Consider the following 22,030-nt stretch of genomic DNA (forward strand, 5'->3'; position numbering starts at 1 on the left):
ATTAAGCCCAATATGACTGGTGTTGTTATAGGAACTAAAAAACAGACACAGACACACAGGGAGATGTTCATGTGATGACAGGGGCAGAGGATGGCGTCTACAAGCTAAGGAATGCCAAGGATTGCTGGCAACACCAGAGACTGGAACAAGCAAGGAAGGATTCTTCCCTGTAAAGTTCCTGGAGAGTACAACCTGGCTGACTCCTTGATTTTGGAATTCTAGTCTCCAGAGCTGTGAGAGAATAAGTTTCTGTTATTTTTAACCACAAAGTTTGTGGCACTCTGTTACGGCAGCCTCAGGTAACAAATACATTTACCCTTTGGCCCAACAATCCTCTTCTCAAAAATAGCAATTACACTTGTATTCACTAAGTCATTATATGTAATTGAAAACAGGCTAATTGCTGAGACATAGAAGATTGGTTGAACCATGGCACATTCTCTCAATAGAGTGCTATACAGCTTTAAAAAGGAGTGAACAACATCATCATCAGCTGTGAAAAATTGACTCCAAAGACGGTGCCCTGTGCACGTGCAGCTAATCACATCAAGAGCCTGAGCTGACCTTGCATTTTACTTTGCCCAGCAGAATGTAGAAGTGAATTCAGTTCTTTAAGAAAACTAGTCTCTAGAAGGACTGACAACTGCTACCTTCTCTCTCAGATATTCTATGAAAGATGAGGGAAGATACGGAATATGGCCAGTGCATCTGTAGGGGTGGAGAGAAAGCGTTCCTTCCACCCTCTCTGAAGTTTCACTGAAATGACTGACAATAGACAGATTCATAGGAGAAAAATGGCTTACACATTTATTACGGTGCATATGGCCATGGAAGCCCTACAAATAGGAGACTCAAAGAAGGGCCAGATGGTTGAGGCTTATATACCGTCTACATAGGGGACAGGGAAGTGGCAGACTGTAGGACATTTTAGAGGGGTAGTAAATGATTTCTAAGGAAAATGAGTGAGCCCAAAGAATAGATAATAGCCTAGGACAAAGTTCCTCTGAGTTCTGGGGCAGGTGGCAGGAGGGTGAGGGGCAGAAGAACCACGCTGTGAACAAAGGTTGTCTTTTTCGCAGATAAAGTCTCCCAGGTAATCTCTTAGAGCTGTCCTCAGAAGAACAGATGAAAAGTCTGTCTGGCATGGTGATGATTCCAGTCTCTTCTCTAGTAGCTAATCTTTCCTGGTTATTTGATGAGATTCCTAGGAAGGGTATCTAAATTACATTTCCGGCCAGGTACAGTGGCGAAACTTATTCAGACAGAGAAATTCCCTCCTGGTGCTTCAGGAAAGAAGAGGATCAGATAGACTAGACAGGGGGATGAAGGGAGACTGGAGAGAGACCTTAGTTCTAAAGCTTATTTCTGAGGCCTTTTAATTTCCTTTAACTCAAAAACCCTCAGCATACCAAAGTGCCATATTTTTGAGGTACTGTTTTCTGAGCCTCAACTCATCCAAGAATGTCTTGGAGGTATCATGGTCAAGGACATTGAAAACATGGTCTCTTTGGCAAGTCTAACCCAGAGGGAAAACAGAAAAGCCCCTGACTCTCCTGGCCAGGGGTGAGGAATGTGGTGGGGGCCTTTAAGATTATGTAAGGCCTGGCTGGGCAGGATGGCTCACACCTGTAATCCTAGCACTTTGGGAGGCCGAGGTGGGCAGATCATGAGGTCAGGAGACTGAGACCAACCTGGGCAACATAGTGAAACCTGTCTCTATTAAAAATACAAAAATTAGCCGGGCATTGTGGCATGTGCCTGTAATCCCAGCTACTCAGGAGGCTGAGGCAGGAGAATCACTTGAACCCAGGAGGTGGAGGCTGCAGTGAGCTGAGATCACACCACTGCACTCCAGCCTGGGTGACAGAGCGAGACTCTGTCTCAAAATAAATAAATAAATAAATAAATAAATAAATAAATAAATAAATAAGTCAGTCCTTCATTCCCACTCTGTACCATCCACAATGACCTTGTGGTTGGAAATTGGTTCTCGGGAGGCCGTCCACAGGCAGGAATGGACTGATGGGAGGTGTCTGGTCAATTTGGGAACTGACCTGGGTCTTCAGCTGCCACCGTCTGCTGAGGTTCTGTCTCAAGCCTCTCTGAAGGGCCCTGTCACACCCAGCCCTCCAGCCTGTGAAGTCAAGGTGACTACATTTAGTTTTCCTTCCCAGAAGGCTCTGGGAACATTCCACATGATTTGAATTCTTTGAAGAATTCAATCATTGGTGACGTAATTTGGGTGGATAGTAAAACACTGTTCCATTTGCCCAAAGGAAGAGAAAAGTGCTCATGTTTTTACAAACATAATAACTTCCTTTTAGAGCTACTTCTTTTGCAGTAGTCTGTGAGCAGAACTTTGTGGTAAATGACTTTTCTGATATCCACCAGCAAATCCTGTGGCCCACCCACACACATGCCAGCTTAGATGACTATTGATGTAACGTTTTCACTTCCCTATCAAGGGGGCAAAGCAGGGTGAAGTTTTGAAATCTGAGATGATTGATAACATGCTCTGGTGAAACAGATGGTCTTCAATGGAATATGATACTGATATTAATTACGGGATTGGAAAATAAAGTTCTTGACAGCAAGTGAGTAGGCCAAAGTGGCATTATGCATACAAGTATAGGATTTTGATGATTTTGCTGTTTGATTAAATAGCAATCTCATTGCAGAATTTAAATGTGATTGCTCCTATCCTAGAGCCCTGTTCTCCTAAAGGGAGGTCAGTAGCTGGTTGTGTAATAAGGATTCTGGTTGGCCTTTGTGGCAGGTTCCTCAAAAGAGTCTCTAAACCTTAGGATTACCTCGCCCGGTAATCTAATCTGCTTTCTTTCTGTCAGTGGAGCTGGAAGGAGCCCAGAGGCCAGTGAAGATTAGCCCAGCCTTGAAGACATGGGCTCCACCGCGCAGCAAGCAGGCCCCAGTGGTCTCTGCTCTGCCTGGAGGGGGAAAAGGGTGGGGATGCATTTTGGGCCTGAAGCTTACACCCCAGTGCTTCCCTGAGAAGCCCCGATGCTATGGGCCAAGATAGGGTCCCGGCTGCAGTCGGGTTTCCTGCGTGGGCTCACGTGACGTCACAGAGCTGGTGTGTCCTTGTCCATGGTTGACCCAGTTTCCTCGAGGTTGGCTCCCTCTCAGACAGGCCCTCCGCCCAGTACTGCAGCAGCGACAGCCTCGCGTCTTCTCAGGCTAGTCCGGCAGGAAGGAGGGAGAGGCTCTTTCTGGGGAGTCCCAGCCCCGGCAGTGTCATGTGCCCACGTGGACCAATCACTGCGGCGAGGGTAGTGAGATGCTCTGATTGGCTTAGACCTAGGTCAGGTAATCGACCCTGCCCAGAGTCGATTACTGGGCTTAGAGGCAGGGCGGGGTGTTTCCCAACTTAAGTGTGGATGGAGTTACCAAGAGAATGCGTTTTAGGAGTCAAGATCAGCAGATGACGACCAACGTTTGTAGAGTGGTCACTGCCTGCAATACGGATAATGGTGTCCGACCTCTGGGTTGTTGAGCGAGTTCAATGAATTAATGCATGTAAAGTACTTAGAACCGTGCCTGGTGCACAGCAAGCTCTCAGCAAATGTCCACTGTTTGCCAAGCAGCAGTCTCAGCACCTCTTGCACCATATTGCTTCATCCTTACAGCAGCCCCATCAAGTGGGTGCTGTTTTCTCCGCTTTCCAAATGAGGAAACCAAGGCTCAGAGGGGTTATGTAACTTACCTGGGGTCACACAACTAGTGAGGGATGGAGTCAAGATGTCAACCAGGACAGTTTGACCTCAGAGTGTGGGTGCTTAACCCTTCCACAGTGCTACTGCAAGAGGGATGCCCATTCTGTATAGATGCCCGTTCTATATATTAGAGCCAATGGCAGTAGGCTGGACGGAAGTGTATTTAAAGCACCCCATAATAAAATAGTATAAATAGGATTCTCCCAGTGGTCAATTTTCACTCTAGTTTTAATTTGGAAACCCTTTAAAACTACATTAGTGCTTTTCAGATACAATTCTGAAACATGAGGACTAGTAATACCTTCGTGTCATCCCAGCGAGCTGAAAGAGTTAATGTAGCTTCCAAGACTTTGTAACTTACAACCAGGGAGGAACTTACATGCTGGGAAAGTGTAATTCAATGAATAATGGGAATCTGGATTAATTCCCAAATAAAGTTGTTATCATAAGGATTATGAAGAGGGGGAAAAGACATTTAGCAGAATCTCCAGGGGCAGATATTAGACATGAAAATCAAACTTTGCAGTGCTTTAAATGTTATTTATCATGTCTTTTTCTTTTCTGCGTCCGGCGTCTGGAGCCCCAGGCCTGTGATCATATTGTTGTAAATGGACAGGATCACAAGTGGCTGCTCTCACGTGGAAGTAAGGGCAGGGAAAGGCAAATGAGGCACAGATGAGACAGGAATGTGTTCTGCGTTTATGAACACAGAACACAGGATGTAGATGGTATGCCCAGTTCAAGTTCAGCACTGAAAACCCTTTTCTGGGAGCTTAACATCAGGATTTTTTCATCATGTCAATCAGAGGAGACTGGGAAGTTAAACAGAGTAGTCCTGCCTCCCCTTGACTTACATCCCAGGATCAGTGGGGCTTAACTGTGTGTGAACTGGGGTGACGAGATGTCAGCTTTGTTCGTCCCCTGCAGGGGGTGCTGGTCAACTCCAGGAGGAACCTTCAGCCAAGGGCCATGGGGGGGTTGCCTCCCATCTAAACAGAAGCCAAAACAACTGCCATCATGAGCTCAGTCAGGGTCAGCATGTGCCATGCTATCACTGCGTGCGGTTTCAGGGAGGTCCTTAATGACTCTAGTAATTCCTTCCAGCAGGTTGCAAATCCTGAGATTCCTTCAAAACTAGTCCATTGGAGGCCAGGCACGGTGGCTCATGCCTGTAATCCCACCACTTTGGGAGGCCGCGGTGGGTGGATCACATGAGGCCAGGAGCTTGAGACCAGCCTCGCCAACAAGGCGAAACCCGGTTTCTACTAAAAATACAAAAATTAGTGGGGTATGGTGGTGCACGTCTGTAATCCCAGGGAACCCAGGGAACTGAGTTCAACCAGCAACCTAACGGAGCTGGGACGGGCCTTCCCCAGAGCTCCAGGAAGGGATGCAACTTGCCGATACTTCGATTTGAGTCCAATGAGATCTGTACTGAAGTAATGACCTGCAGAACATATCATAAACTTGTGCTGTTTTAAACCACAATGTTTATGGCAATTAGTTACAGCAATCAAAGATTCACACAGGGGTGCAGGGGAAAGCTGTGCCTGCCTCAGACCCCATAGCCTGAGCCCTTTGGCGAGGGGACTGTGGGCAGAGCGTGATGGAGCAGTTTTCGGGTATGCCCAGGTTCCCAGGTATGATGCCTAGTGGGCGACAGGGCATTTTGCTTACCTTGGTATGGAGCACAGCCTGGCCACAGCAAGGACAGGTGCTCCACACCCTGGGGTCCTCAGGAGTCTGCCCCGAATGTTCTCCCAGAGGGCATCTGCAGCCATGGTGGAAGGGGGTGCAGCCCTCCTTGGCTCTGTGACCAGCAGGTGGTAACAAAGAGAGTTCAAGGAAAGATGCCCAGAGATGCATCTAACTGGAGGCCTTGGTGGGGCAGCTTGGCTGCTGCTTTACATGGGAGGAGTTAGAAGCTTGTAGAACTTGAGTATCTACAGCAAGCTGATTGTGTTAGGGAAATTCAAGATAAACAAGCACATTTTCAACCTCTGTGAGCCTCGGTATCCTCATCTGTACAATGGGAAAATAATCGTTCCCAAAACTTACTATGAGAATGAATTAAACACCAAGAGTCCAAGTGCCTGCTTATACCCAGTGCATGCAGCCACCTCGTTCCGGTTCCTTCCTCTATCTCCTCGTCTTGTTCTCTGACTGTGCTTTATTTTGGGATGACACCCCGGCTCTACCTGTTTGCTTCAGGCCTTGGCAGAGCTTATCGCAGCGCTCCATGAGGCACCTTTGGTCGTCCAACGTGGAGCTACGCCAGCATCTGCAGTCGCTTTGGCTGAGACGCCTCCACTGCCCCCGGGTGCAGAATGGATCCTCATGTGGCGGGATGCGGAATTTCCCAGGGGGTGGGGCAACGCTTTCCTTGCTCCAGGCGTTTATGGTTGAAGTTGACTGTGATCGTAGACTAGGGGTGGCGGGCTGCTGGGAAGGTTCCTGTTCTGGGGATTGGCCAGACCCACTATATTATGCCAAAAAAATCCCAGCAAGTTGCTGAAGGGGGATGTAGGAGTGAGGAGAGAGAAATTTTGAGCAAAATGGGCATATGGAGGGACTGTGTGGGTGGGCACTGTGTAGGGCAATGGTCCCCCAGGGGTGGCCCCAGAGAGACCGTGTGGGTGGCACAGCAGCTGTAATAAGACACCTGGGCCTTGGGCTCAGGCCAGCAACTTAATGTTCAGTCTTATTTCCAGAAAGTGGGACAAGCCTACTGGGGCAAGCCTGAGATGGGTCTGAGCCCTCGAGTGGGAAGGTTCTGGTAGGGTGGGATGTGGGCACGATGGAGCAGACGTAGGAGGCTGGGGAGGAGAGGCCAGCCCAAGTGTGGTAACCAGGTTTCAGCAAGCCTGGGACCGTGACATCGTGTTCTTGGGAAATGCAAAAAGCAGACCACAAGGTGGTGCTCACCACAAAAGAATTCCAGGACCAGTGAAAACCCGGAGAGTGCCAGCTTTTTATTCACCCCGGATTTACAAAAACAGCAATATGGACAAAAGACATTTGAGGCTCTCCTGGGCATGCTTTCCCTTTTCTTCTTTTATGGTGTTTTTCTAGTTTGTTTCGGGCAAGTTCGCCCTTCATTATTGGGAAGTCTTGTTCAGAACAGTTGGTGTCTTCACAGTGACTGCAAGCACTAATGAATACACACAAACACACACGCACGCCCTGCAATAGGTGGCTTTCTAGATCGATACCCCCACCCCAGGGTACTGAGAGGGGTAAAGCCAGAGTCCGGCAGGGCGTCCTTCAGGATGTGACCTGTGACTTTGTCATTGTCCTGAAATTCTCAGGATAGGGAAGATTTCAGTTTGATGCGAAAAATATTCTATTTCTATAACACATATTTTTGCCTTTTTTGTACCGCATGATTCTCCATCGTCTCTCACTTTCCCCACACACTATTACATGCGTCATTAACTCTCAAGGTCCTGCCAAGACAAGCAGCTCCCCTTCAGCTGTTGAGAGCGATATGGGACTCACCCTGCCCAGCGCATTGCCGTGAGGACACTAGGTGAAGGAGCCCAGGCCTTGTGAACTTTGCATACAAGAGTGTTTTGTATCCGTGTAGAAACTCACATGAACAGCAAAGTATCATAGTTTTTTCCCTCTTCTGTCTCTTGGTGTATTGTATATGTGTGAATGTGTGTAAATAAAATACTAATTTCAGTGCAGTCTGAGATATCCTCACTGAATCCCGCCCACCTCTCTCGGCCAGGCTGATTCAAGGGAGCCCTGCCTGGCATCCTTCCTGCTCCGCCAGCCATCACGAGGCCATGTTCCATGAGCTCCATTTCCACGACTGGCCCGTCTGGGTATCACAGTTCCAACCAGAATGCGTGTTTGGTCCCTGGGGCTTCTGGATAACTTGGAGCTTTGTAAGAACTCCAGAAGGATTTCTTCTGAAGAACCAAACCCCTGTTTCATAGGCGACACACAGTTTGCTCCTTTCAACACGCACACGAAACACACATTCATGAAACAGCAAACGAGAGCAGCCTCGGCATGATCTGAGAGTCTGACGATCCCTTCCTCACCAGAGGAGGGCTCAAAACCATGTTTCACATCCTCGGATTCTGGGGCGCAGCCCTCAGGGACAGCTTGGGGTTGAGGCCAGAACACAGCAGGCAGGGCCCAGAGCTTCTCCCCTGACCCCACCTGGCACAGGGCTCAGAGCCGGCGGGGCTGGTCAAGGGTTGCTTTTCCGGTGTGGTTTGCTCGTTTTCTTTTGCTGTTCTTGTTCCTGCTCTCACCTGCACCATCTGCTCTGTCCCTGCTCCTCAAGGCTTTCAAGATCAAGATGCTTATTGTCGAGAACTGTCTTCCTTTCAAAAATGGCTTTTACAGTTCTGGCCTCCAAATGCAGGACTTTACCTACACTGCTACATCATTCAACATTTAAAAAACAAAACAAAAGTAGTTCACATGATTATAATTTTTCCATTTGCTAATGGGCAAATGAGAGTTGAAAGTGCAACTGCCTGCAGAACCCCTTGACAAAATCTGCAGAGAAAAGGTTTCTTTTCTGTTTTTGGGCAGGAACTAGAAAATGCTGTGCCTCATGGCTCCTGTAGATGCTCCTCCACCACTGAGCTGGGCTTGGCTTTACAGTGGGCTCATGGGTTCCATTTAAAATATGAACCCTCAGCAGAAACTAGAATTTCAGATGGATGTAGAGTTTCCTACGGCTGTTGCTTCGCCTGTCATCTGGAGAAAGCTGCCTGTACAGTCTTTCCAGCTTTCCACAGATAAAGGTGAAAGCAATGCAAGAGGAAAACAGAGATGACGACCTTTCCTTAAGGCAGACACTGGGAAGAAGGGATGCCTGAGAGGAGCCAAAGGACCCCGATGCCATGAATGGCCTCAGTGTGAAACGCAGAGGGCCTCAGTTTGTGTCCCAGCACAGAGACCACCTACACAAAGTTTTGTTCTTGTTTGTGTTTTTAACTTTTCCCCTGTCCCCGATGGCGACACCTGTGCCTGTGCTCCATCGCCTGTGCTCCATTCCTTGGATGCTTCTGTGAGTTGAGCAGAACGCCTTTCTTCTCATTTCCATCAGTCACCTCTCTTTGCTCTCAGCCCACTCACTTCCCCATCTTCTACACCTCAGCCAAGATGCACCATCACAGAGACAGGAAGGAGGGGCTGCCGAGGACCCCAGGAACGCGGCCTCAGGAGTCACCATGCAGATGAAGAAGGGAGGCGCCCTCACATTCAGGCAGCCTGGGAACCGGGATGTGTTCCATGCGGTGACAGCTTCCAGCGCCCTGAAGCCATGATGGCGGAGGAGGCAAGGCAAGACCCCTCCTGCAGAACAGCCATCCACAGGGACGATCTGGCGAGGAGTAGGAATCAGGTAGTTTTACCCCAGGTCCCCTAAGAAGCAGTGCAAAGAAATGGATCAAATAGGCAACCATTTCATCAGGGAAAATGCCTAAGAGAAACTGGGGAGAAGCTGGGTGGAACTGGAATAGCCTTCAGACTGTGGTGTGAGTCTGACCCCAGTGAAGGAGAGAGGAGGGATGGTTGCGAGCAGGTGGCCCTGGGAAAGTTCTGCAAAGCCACGGGGCATCCTCAAGCCTGAACCAGAAGACCCAGCCCCAACCTCTCCCCAGAGTGGACCTGCCTTGCTCAGCCACTGGCTGGGAGCAGCCTGTGGGAAACGTGGCTCCATGCAAATATTTAACAGTCAGTAAGCCACAGCTGAGGAAGCATGGCCACACAACCGTGTTAGTCCGTTCTCACACTGTTACAGAAAAATACCTGAGACTGGGTAATGTATAAAGAAAAGAGGTTGAATCGGCTTACAGTTCCACAGGCTGTACAGGAAGCGTGGCAACATCTACTTCTGGGGTGGCCCCCGGGAGTTTTTACCCATGGTGGAGGCAGTGAGGGAGCAGGCGTCTCACCTGGCAGAAGCAGGAGGAAGAGAGAGAGCGGGGAGGTGCCACACTTTTTTTTTTTTTTTTTTTAAAGAAGACTTGCTCTGTCACCCAGGCTGGAGTGCAGTGGCATGATCTCAGCTCACTGCAACCATTCCCTCCTGAATTCAAGCGATTCTCCTGCCTCAGCCTCCTGAATAGCTGGGATTACAGGCACACGCCACTACACCCAGCTAATTCTTTTATTTTTAGTAGAGATGGGGTTTCACCATTTTGGCTAGGCTGGTTTCAAACTCCTGACTGCAAGTGATCCACCTGCCTCGGCCTCCCAAAGTGTTGGGATTACAGGTGTGAGCCACTGCTCCCAGCCTACACACTTTTATACAACCAGATCTTGTGAAAACTCTGTCACTGTACAGTACCAACGGCAGACGGTAGTAAACCATTCATGAGAACTCTGCCTCCATGATCCACTCACCTCCCCTAGGTCCTCCCCAACACTGGGGATTACAATTCAGCATGAGATTTGGTCAGGGACACAGAGGCAAATCATATCAACAACTGTTTGAAAAGTCATATGCAATGGAAGAGGGAAATCATGGGAAATAATATAAAAGGAATTCTTTTCAGCAATGAAATCTCCTGACACCAAGATAAATACATATATACATGCATATATATATATACACACACACATATAAATATATATTTAATATGAAGTCTGCTTCAAACCCAAACAATAGAGAGATGGATTTATGCATACCTGAAAATGAGCACTATACCTCTATTAAATAGGTAATATTGAAAAATACTCAATGGCATAGAACAGTGTTCTGAAATGAAAATAACAGGCGAAAAACAGTAAATACAAAGTAAAATGTCATGTTTCATAAAACTTCTTACCAGTGGTTCTCTCTGTGTGATGGGATTACAGATGATTTTTGTGTTTTACTATTTTCTTAAAAAAAGGAATACATGTTGTTTTGTACCTTTAAGAGATTTTAAGAGCACCATGGCATGGGTCTGGCTCTCCTAGTGTGTCAAGGTGCCTGCCTCTCCTCCGTGGGGTTGCAGGTCAGCACTGCTGGGGGGAGTGGAGTCTGTGTTCCTTCCCTACGCCGCTGCCTCCGCTGCGATGAAGTTTACCAGGGAGCCCCCAGCCACTGGGGACTGGGGTCTTATTGTCCCTCTGCTCCTCCTCTAGGCAGAAATGTGAGCGCCTCCAGAATTGACATCTCCCGGGGATGGGATTGAGAGACGGGGGAGGCAGGGTATGCCAGCCTACCTGAGCTCACAGCCCTTGCCGACTCCTCTGGATAGGGGCTGCGCTGGGCTTCATGTTACCCACCTTGGGGTCAACCAGTGCTGCCCCCAGCATGGTTTGCAGCAGTCGCCTTCTGCTTGCCAAATCTCCAATAGCCCCCTCCCTCTGCAGGCTGCCCAGCCCCCCGAAAACACGCTGGGCAGGTTCTCCCAGGTTGTACTCCAAGCTGAGCACAGATGCATGTGATGTCCCCACTGCCAGCACTGTTAAATTAAACCATGTCCAAGGACCCACAACACCCCAACACCTAGGTATTAAGCAGATTCGTTGGAATGCAAGTCCAGTGAATGCATTCCCGTCCTGTCACATGACTCCGTGAGGTTCTATAAACAAAGACCCTAATATGTTAACTACTCTTTTGGGTTATAATGTAATCTCCCTGCTAGTGGTCTGGATTTTTAAAAAATGGATTATTTCATCTCTAAGGTTTTTGGCCCCTGTCTTTTCTGACCATAGGGGAAAAAGTCTGGCAGAAGCAAGCCTTGGCTGGCCATGTACACCTCATTCCATGCCATTCCAACTGTCACTGTGCTCCCAGGCTCACATAGTAAGAACCAGTTTTCCCGCTTCATGATTTTGCAGCTTAATGGGATGGATATGGTATGGCTTAATTAGAGGCCTAGTCTCATTTTGACAGTCTTTTGTGCGCACTACATATTCTAGCCGCTATCATTATTACTGGAAAAGTAAAAGTGGACATTGGCAATGGGTTGGCCTCCACAAAAAGCCGTGATAATCAAACTGTACAAACCAAGCTAGGAACGCCTAGACAAGTTTATTCTAAAGCATTAGCTCATACTGTTGGACAGCTGTCTTTTGGCTAAAACTGGGGGAAACATCAATTAAATTCCTATTTTAGGGGTCAAAGTTATAGATTATTAATGAAAGCACTGAGTTGTACTTACTATATCTATCACCAGAAAGAAAATAATTTAGCTTCTAGACAGGCACAATCGCAGACGTACACGGAGGCTGGAAGACGGTGCACCCTGTTGAGATACATGTCTCATCCAGTCCGCCACATGCAGCCGGAACCAGGCCACTGCCTGGGTGTCCCTTCTGTCCTGTCCTCCTCCCTCTTCTCTCTTGTCCCCACATTCCTTCCAGAGTTTCCCATACATGGATCGCTCTCAGGCTCCCTTCCATTGGGGGCCAGAGGTTCTCACAGAGCACAGAGAAGGAGACCATTGGCCCCTGGGACCATCAGGGGAATGATCTAGAAGTCAAGCAAATGTTCTAACCCTTCAGGGTCTTCAAGGTGAGTCACTTGGGATGAACCAAACATTTCTCATGCACACAATGGCTCTCTCATAATCATGATGTTGCATTCTGCTTGCAAAGTCTCCCTTTCTTTACTCTGTGTTACTGAAGATCCTCTTCCTACCAGGGATGAGAGAGTGAAGGGAACAAAAGGTTGGCTGAGAGGACAAGTCCATTCGTCCACCTCATACTCCCACTGTGATTGCACGCGCCGCCCTCATCTCTATCCTCACTTTTTCCCAGTCAACTTGTACCCAACTGTTCCAGGGAGATTACAAGGGAAGAAGGCTGAGGTAGAGAGCAGGGCCTCTATACATTTAAGCTCATAGAGATACAGAGCATATGAAGATATGGGAATTCAGAGAAGTTTCATCCAACAGAAATATAATATAAGTCACATAGTAACTTTGAGTTTTCCAGTAGCTATATTAAAAACAGAAAATATAAAACAGGTAAAATTAATTTTAATACTATAACTTATTTAACCCAATATATCCAACATGTTATTTTGTCATGTAACCAATTACATGATGAGCTTATTAATGAGATATTTTATAGTTTTCCTACCAAATCTTTAAAATCCTGTGTGTATTTTCTACTTATTTTACATCTCAAGGCATATGCTAAATTTTCATCAAAACTACTTGATCTATATTTAAATTTCATAAGATTTGCAGTTAAAAACTTAAATTCACACACTCAAGTGTCCCCAAAGATACTTCAAAGTTTTCCAATAACTGAATCAAGTCCCAGTTTTAATTTACAATTAAAGTAAAATTAAAATTAAAAATTTAGTTTTTCAGTTGCCCTAGTCACACTTGAAATACTCAGTAGTCACGGGTGGCTAGTGGCAGCCACGTTGAGCATGTGGATTCAGAATCTATGTGTATTATGTTTCCAAGGATTGTAAAGTAACAGCAGCAGCAGCACTTGAATGTGATACAAACAAATAGGAAGCCTCAGGAAGACTCCTCGCAGAACTGTCAGCCTGTGGAGTTGTTTCCCCACGAGAGTTTGGAGTTAGAAAGAGGTATCCAAATCTGGGAGGTTCAATTCCTAAAGTTCTTTGTCCCAGAACTGCTCCCTTGAATTGCATAGATCCCATGACAAGCTCAGCGTGCAGCTTTCCCACTCATTGCTCCATCAGCTCCTAACTCACTTGACTGAAGACTTACCTCACTTTAGATTGCATGACCTCTGAGGGCAGCAGCCATTTTTAACCTCTGATGCTGTGGGTGACTAGCCCATATTGCTTTCGGGTCACTAAACTTCTTGCACAATTTGAATTTTTATATGAAAATTGGGGTAGACAAGAAAGCTTTCTGGCAGAGCAGATAACTCTCTTGGAGTTAACTGTGCCTGCTCTTGTTCATTGAACATGTATGTGTTTGTAACTGAAAACCAAGAGGTAGCAGAAGTACCTCTTTCATGCAGAAATGGTTCACTCCTGAATACTGATACAACAGTTTTCCCGTCAGTCCTGCCTCAGTTGCTGTCAAAACAAATCAGTCCTCAATAACTGTTTTAAGTGTGTTCAAGGCCCTCTTGGCTTTAAGGTGTTGGTTACTGATGGTAGAGAGAGGGTTGAAAATTGAGGTGCTACAGCTGCTCCCCAGTGAGAGGTATACCGTCTGCTCAGGTTGGGCAGGCAGTGTGAGTCATTTCCAAGTTACCTTTTCTGCCTCCTGTGTGTGTATGTGTGAGTGTGTGTGTGTGTGAGTGTGTGTGTGAGAGAGTGTGTGTGTGTATGTGTGTGTGTATATATGCTTGTGTGTGTGTGTGTGTATGTGTGTGTGAGAATGTGTGTGTATGCGTGTGTGTATGTGTGTGTATATATGTGTGTGTGAGAATGTGTGTGTATGTGTGTGAGTGTGTGAGTGTGTGTGTGTATATGTGTGTGTGTATGTGTGTGTGTGTGAGAATGTGTGTGTATGGGTGTGAGTGAGTGAGTGTATGCGTGTGTGTGTGTATGTGAGTGTGTGTGTGTATGTGTGTGTGTATATGTGTGTGTGTGAGTGTGTGTGTGTGTGAAAGAAAGCCCTATGTGCCTGCAGGCCCATTGATAATCCAATACCCCCAAGTTAGCGACTATCTCCCCACAGTCTCCTTCCCGAGAGCAGATGACAGCGCTCGTCACTGATCCAAACTCCTGAGAATCTCCTGGGATCCAGAGGGTGATGGTTTTTTCTCCAGTTCTTCCTGTGTTTTGTGCCAGTTCCCACCACAGCACAGCAAGGTGATGAGAGACCCCAATAAAAGCTTGTGCTTTCTCATCCTTCAAAAATCATGCCTCAGATTTTTAATTTTGAGGACAAGCATAATTTTGACTCTAATTGGTTTCAGGCTTCAATCAGTGACATGACTCATAATCAGGATCCTTGAGTGCAAACTCACAATCCCATCCCCTAGCCCCAGGCTTCCTTTTCCAGCATCTGTGGGAATCCTTTTGTCCTTGATCTTTACTGTAAGGTATTTTGAAGACTTTGATGTATTAACTCCTCAGCCATCTCCCTCCCATAATTTTCATTTTTTTTCCTGGAATGAACCTTTAGTCTTTTGCAAAATTCCCTTCCCTTCATGGGTGTAACCCTCTGGGCCAGGGAGAGTTCTGGGCCCCTGTTAGCATTTATTGCCATAGGTGCCAGTTACCTCCCCATTTGCTCTCAGATTTTTAAATAAACACACAGGTTGCTCAGGTCGATTTGAATTTCAGAAAAACAATGGATAAATGTTTGTATAACTGAGTACCAAATATCGCATGAGGCATAGTTATGATAAAAATTTTTCATTGTTTATCTGATATTCAAACTGGGCATTTGTGTTTGATCTGGCAACCTCACTCTTTGGATTGATCCCTGCGCTTCCCTACTCTGATCACCATCACATGAGATGCTCCCTCTCAGCGACCTTGCCCTTCAGATCCTGGATAAATTTGGTTGAGACTGGTGGGCCAGAGGCCAGGAAGAGCCAGGCTGCATCTCCTTTCTGTTCTTCTTGTGGAGTCCCCAGCCACAACTGAGTGTCTTCATGGCTCGGGCCCTGCCTGGATTTTCCTGCCTCTGTTGCAGTTTTCACTGGGTGACCTGGATCCCCGGGTGCTGCCAGGATGTTCCTCCCTGTACCCGCCCAGCACTGAGATGGTGGCAGCAGCTGCCCACTCTGCTAGTCTTCCCATTGTCTGCCATCCCCTGTTTAGAGACTCCACTTGCCCAGTACCTGTTTAAGCAATTTCCTGTATTAGATTTCATCTATTTGAAATGTCGAGTGTGGCTGTTGTTTCCATGAATAACCCTTGATTGAGAATGGCTTTGCTATTTATTTCTCCAGTTCTCAGAGCCCCCTCATCCTTCTTCCTTCAGTCTGTCAAACACTGTCTTTGCCTGTTTCCTCTCTTGTTTTCTCCTCAACTGCCTTTGCTTGTAAAGGCGGATCTGTCATAGGCCATACACAAATAAGGTGTTATCAGTATTAAAGTGCCAAAATTTCCTTCTTTATAAATATCTAAGATGCAAGCCTGTGAAACAATGACACCATCCCTCACCTGCAGTCCAATATTGTCATCAGAAAAGTTTAGTCATGATTCTTGAGGAGAAAAGGAAGGGTTGGGATGGGAGCGAATCCACCTGGCTCTGTTTTCACCATGGAGTGTGCATCCGATCAGCTTGTGTGAAACAGAAGAAAGGCTGCACTGTCCTGCTGCAGAGCAACGAGCGGGGCTAACGTTCAGTCTTCGACTCCTGTTCCTTCCCAGAGAGGGGCATCCACATATCTGCTCCTCACCAATCCACAACTATAAAATGAAACCACATTTTCAGTTAATAATGAGATGTTAATGTCATGAGAGATGCCTAATAATTTAATTGCCAAAAAAAGCCCTTCTCAAATTATTTCCAAGTAACATTGACAAGTATCAGAGACAGCTGCCCCGTGTGTTCAGGAGTGGGCCCCGCGATCATCCAGCGAGTCTCCTGGTCATGCCATTCTGCTGCCTCTGCCTCAGTGACTCTCGCGAGGACATGGCTCCACAGGGCCCAGCTGGGATCTGCCTTGGGTGCACAGCATCCTCCATGGCCCACTTTGACTGTGGAATACACTTGCCCTTAATTCTTCAAAGCATAGCAATGATCAGCCTGTAGCTTCAAAACTGTATGGAAATTTGTGAGTTAATGGAAGGGGAAAATATTACAAGAAATGCATATGTTACCTTCAGAGCCTGCCGGCTGAAGGCTTCCTCTCCCTGTTCCACATGGCAGGAGCCTGTGGACTCCATTGGTGAATTTTCAAAACATCTGTTTACCTTTGAGTCCAAACCAGATTGGCAAAGGCTCCCACAAACAAATTATGCAATTCCTTACTTTTTGTCCCTAGATTGGCCTCTTCCTGTCACATGTGACACTGGGACCACGGACTCTCATCAAGAGAAACATGACATTTCTCACAGGGGTGTAGACTAGCCCCCCAAGGTAATCATGCAACAGCCCTAACAGCAATTCATGCACTGGGGTGTTCGTGAATTAATATTAAATAATATTACAGAATGGACAGCAAGGGAATTCAGTGCCTTCTTACATCACCCTGAGAGTGGAGCCTGCAAATCCTCCTGAGTCTTTGGGGTTCTCTATTCCTGTTATCCTTGAACAAGAAAATGTGCACATGTACACACACACACACACACACACGCACACACCACTAATTTCCCTGAAAGCACAAGAATGAGCAGTAATAGATATGCACAGGTCAGTCTAAATGAGTATTTATCAAAACAGATTTTTCTATTTTGCAGATGCGAATTTAGAACTCTGCCTACATCTTAAAAAAACCTCTCCAATAACCACCCACAACAATTTACCTCCTTAGAATTATATTATTGGGTGTTTCCTTCTTAGAAGAAGGTTTTCTTTTTCCTGAGGAAGACGCCTCTGTGAGCTATTTAATTATGCAAATGTGAGCAAGGATGGTGAGCAGGGTGATGGTAAGCCCGAAAGGCAAATTCAAATATCTATTCTCGACAGTAGAAGCTGCTCATAACCTAAATAACAGATATTTTAAATTAAGAAATAATTGGGAGAAATAAAAATATATAGTGAGTATTCTTTTAGCCAACCATCAGCTCTAAGTAATGCTAATATACTAACATATTTAGATGTTTGTTTGATGTTTTTATTTTAAATAAGACATTATAGATAAAGTTCAAACCCCATTTTATTATCCCCTGGTCCTCTCCTCCAATTTTCTCTTTCCTGATGCATCACCTCCCCTATGTTGGCTTAGGTGTTTCTCATACATATGTTTATGTTTCTCTATATAAAACTGGTATACAGCATACCTTTGCATGTTTTGAAATTAAGTAAACTGTTTCAGACAGAATACACTTTTCTTCAAATTGGATTATTTTTACTCAATATTTAATTTCAAGATCTGTGTTACTGCATATAATCCTAATAATCTAGTTCATTTATGAAAGCTGCAATATTCTATCAAATGCACTTGCTTTTCCAGACAAAATGAAGTGATGGGGATTTTATTTACCTTCCTCCCCAAAACAATCAAAACACAGACAAAATATGTGATATAATGTTTTCAAGTCACTGGAGATCAAACAATGAAGGGCAGTGAACTCTCTGTGATAGCAAATGAACAATAATGAGGCCTCCAGTTGCTCAGCCTGTCTTCCTTGATAGTGTTTCTAGGCTCCTATTCAGAGAAGGGGGAACCCAGGCAGAGCTCAGTGGAGTCCCTGAGTTGAGGAGACAGAACTGAGAGTATAGAGAAATCCAGGAGGCAGGAGCTCACAGGACAGAATGCCAGCAAGGAGAGCGCTGTACAGAAAGAATGATCGGGAGGCAGGCAGAGGGTGTGGAGGGTCACCACTGAGGGTTCTGGTGAGTACTCATGATCACATGGAAACCTCCCAACTTTGGGGAAAGAACCACCCAAAAAGACTGGAAGTAACTGGAGCTGACCAGGGCCTGAGAACAGCGCCTGTTTCTATTAGCTAGACTGAAGAGCTTCATGATTCACAGGACATTTGGTTTGAATACACAGAGAGGCTTCCCTTAATCAGTGGAGAATAAGTAGAAATAGAGTCAGCATTGCTGTGGTCCTACCTAGACGATCTTAAAAGCCAGACTCAAAAGGATCAATCCATTTCCAGTAACTTAATTACATCCCAGAATAAAGCCTCAATAATATTGAAAGGACTACAGCAGCTTTCAATACTCAATACCAGGCATTCAGAGAAGCAGAAGAATATAACCCTTAATGGAGAGGTCAGTCCATCAAAATTGACCCAGAACTGGCACCAATGTTAAAATTAGCAGACAAGGACATTAAAATATCAGTATAATAACTGTATTCCATATGTTCAAAAAGTTAAATAGAAGCATGGGAGATATAAAAATGACACAAGACAAACTCCTAGAGATGAAAAAATACAACGTATAAGACAAAAAATAAATTATAGGATTAGCAACATATTAGACACTGCGGAAGAAAAGCTTGGTAAATTTTAAGATCTAGTAATAGAAACTATCTAAAATGAAACAGAGGGAAAAGTACAGAAAAAAAAAACTCCAGAACATCAGTAAGCTGTGAAATCATGTCAGGTGGTTTAATATATATGTAATTGGAATCACCAAATGGAAGGGGGCAGAAAAAACATTTAAATAGATAATGGCCAAAATTTTCCAAATTTGATGAACATTATAAACCCATAGATCCGATAAGCTCAGAGAACCTTAAGTAAATGACACCAAAGCACATACTAACCAAATTGCCTAAAACCATTGACTAAGAGAACATCTTAAAAGCAGTCATACAAAAAAAGACAAAAGGAAAAGACAGACAAAATAAAGAGGAGGGAAGATAAGGGTGACAGCAGATTTCTCAGAAGAAACAATGCAAGTGAGAAGCCATTGGAGCTGCATTTTAAAAGTACTGAAAGAAAAAATGGCCAATCTTGAATTCTGTACCCAATGAAAATATTTTCAAAACAAAGGTGAATAAAGACTTTTTTCAGATTTGAAAAGCAATTCCATCAAGTGACTATATTAAAATTTGCCCCTCCGTTTTTCTATTGATGGACATTTAGGTGGTTTTCGTTGTTGTTGTTTGTTGGACAGCACTGAAATGAGCATCATACACACATTACTTTTTGTTCACATGAGAGTTTTTCTAGAATAGGCATCCAAAGGGAGAATTGTTGGGTAACAAGGGATGTGTATCTTCCGTTTTTGCCAAGGTACATACCAAGTGTCTGGAAAGCGTGAGCACTGGTATTATCAGATTAAAATGTTTGCTTTTCTAATGGGCCTGTTTCTGGATGTTCTGTTCTGTTGCACTGGTCTCTTTGTCTATCATGGGACTAATATTAGGCTGTTTAAATTGTATAGTTTCACAATAGCAATTGCACAAGACCCTCTGAATCAGTTTGCTAGGGCTGCCATTATAAACCCTATTGTAGTAGGGCTGCCATAAAAAACAGAAATTTCTAAACAGCAGTCGTTTATTTTCTCACAGTTGTGGAGGCTAGAAGTTCAAGATCAAGGTGTTGGCTGGGTTGGCTTTTTTTCTGAGGGCCATGAAGGTAGGATCTGTTCCAGGCCTCTCTTCTTAGCTTGTAGATGGCCTTCTCCCTGTGTCTTTACATCATCTCCTCTCTGTATTCTGTTTGTGAATTTCTCTTATAAAATTCATTAATATTGGATTAGCCCCACCCCATCATGACCACAATTTTAACTTAACTTCTGCAAAGACCCTATCTCCAAATGCAGTTACATTCTGAGGTATTAGGGGTTAGAACTTGAACACAGGAAATTCGAGGGAATGCAATTCAGCCCATAATACCCTCTGTCTTAGTTTTTCATCAAAAGTGAATTTTAGAATCAGTTTCTCAAGTTTCACAAAGAAAAGCCCACCAGGACTGTAAGTGAGAATTGCATTGGATTGATTAGGGGAGGAATGACGTATTTGTGACATCGTGCCTTCTCTTTCATAATCATGCAGGTCTGTCATTTGTTCAGGGATTCTTTTATGTCTTTCAGTAAAGTTTAAATTTTACTCCTAATGGCCATGTATTAATTTCTTCCCCCTGGCTTATTACCATAGAACCTCCATACCTAGGGGGTTCACACAGCCTTTTTGAAAGCTCCTGCACTCAAACTTCTGGCTCCTGTATAAATTTTTCTATCCTTATTTCTCACGACTCACTGCCTCAAACTCTTCACTTCAACAACACAAAAATTCTTGAGGTTTCTCAAACATACCATGTTAAATCACACCTCTATGCTTTTTCATGTTCCCTCTGCCATTCATCTATCTATTACCTATTAAAAGATGAGGTACATTAAAGACTCAGCCTAGACAAAACCTCCTCCAGGAATCCAACCTCAGCCAAGACCACCACCCAACCAATAGAGTTAGGTAGCTTTCTTCTCTGCTCTTCTAGCATGTGACTGCAGTGCCACAGCATTTTCTCAATGTCTCTATAATGCTAGAGACATTTAGAAATGGTGTTGTATCTCATTCAAATTTGGATACCATCAAACGGTAGCACAGTGCCTGGAATATAAGAAGTGATTCCAAATATTGCTAGAATAAGTGGATAAAATAAACCAGAATAGCAATTGGTTAATTTTTTCATAAGTGATATTTCCATGTTAGAGGTTGCTAGCTGGAACCTCCTTCTCAGGATTAGTGGACCTGGGAATGAGAGGGATATGGAAGTGGGGAAGTGAACATGGTTTCAGGAAGAATCTCGGTGGACATGGTGAACAATTCTTAATAGAAAGCAGCTAATGAGTAGCCCCAGCGTTGGTGTCTGCCTTATTTAACATCTCTCGTTCTTGGAAAGCCTTGGATAAAGGCCACCAGGTCTATCGACTTCTCCATTGCCTCACAGTTTCTTTCAGACTCAAGAGCAGTCTTCGTAACTGTGGTTACAATCTCTGTTGCTGCATTGCTGAGATTACAAATAGCCCCTGAGCAACGACACCATGGACGCTCCCAGGAGGACCCAGGCCGGATTTCTAGACCCTCTCTTTCCCCAAGCCTCAGAGGATTTTCTCTCCGTCTGAATCCTTGGGGGAAGGAAGCACCTCCCTCTTGTCCTCAGGTACTGACTCCACTTAACAAGAAATATGCAGTGAATTCCCAGGCCTTTTTCTCTGAAATTAGTGAGCTGACTGAGGGTTTCAAAACACCCCCAAGAGGCCACATGGTAAAGGTGACTCTTCAAACATGTTTTAAGTTCCTGGCTTTTGATGGCTTTTATCTCCTCAAAAGTAAGTGAGAGCTTTAGACAGAGCTGTGAGGCCTATTCAGTAAGTGTGAGCACATGAGCTGGGGACAGGCTTCTTGCGGAGAGCTTTTCTGTCTCACATCATCCGTGCTGCGGCCTTGCTTCCTCTACAGGTGGAGGAATTTGGACGGGACATTGACCTCCAATAATGTCTCCTAGACATTCTTGTGTAAACCAAATGCTCCAGGCGCTCTCCCCTCAAGTTCAATCTTGCAGGACACTGGACCCTGGAGATTTGCCGTGCTTGCTGTTGGGACAGCGATGCTATGGAGACAGGCTCCCTTTGCCCTGTCCTCTGCATAACTGAGACATCTCCCTTTCTCCCCCCTCGAAAGGCTGTGGGACTCAGGTGTAGCACTCAGACGAGAGTCTTCCAGGAGGGGAAAGGATGTTCTAGAAAATGCACCATCTTTGTGGGGAGCATCTGCTCTCCCCTTGCTTCCCCACTCCTGTTGGTAACAGTCTTCCTGTTTTCCTTAGGGAACTACCCTTGGCCTGCCCTTTGCAGCAGGCTGTTTTT

General features: G+C 45.3%; 1 long non-coding RNA gene across 1 annotated transcript; it reads right to left on the bottom strand.

Annotated features, from left to right (window-relative positions):
- Positions 1-602: 602 nt before the first annotated feature.
- Positions 603-3,919, bottom strand: LOC108540982 (uncharacterized). Its single transcript, XR_001888822.1, has 3 exons — positions 2,811-3,919; positions 2,055-2,134; positions 603-1,204 (listed from the first exon to the last, which is right to left on the bottom strand). It is a non-coding gene; the product is annotated as an uncharacterized LOC108540982 (long non-coding RNA).
- Positions 3,920-22,030: the final 18,111 nt, after the last annotated feature.

This window comes from Rhinopithecus bieti, unplaced genomic scaffold (genome assembly GCF_001698545.2).
Source record: "Rhinopithecus bieti isolate Rb0 unplaced genomic scaffold, ASM169854v2 scaffold_19482, whole genome shotgun sequence".
NCBI classification, from domain to species: Eukaryota; Metazoa; Chordata; class Mammalia; order Primates; family Cercopithecidae; genus Rhinopithecus; species Rhinopithecus bieti.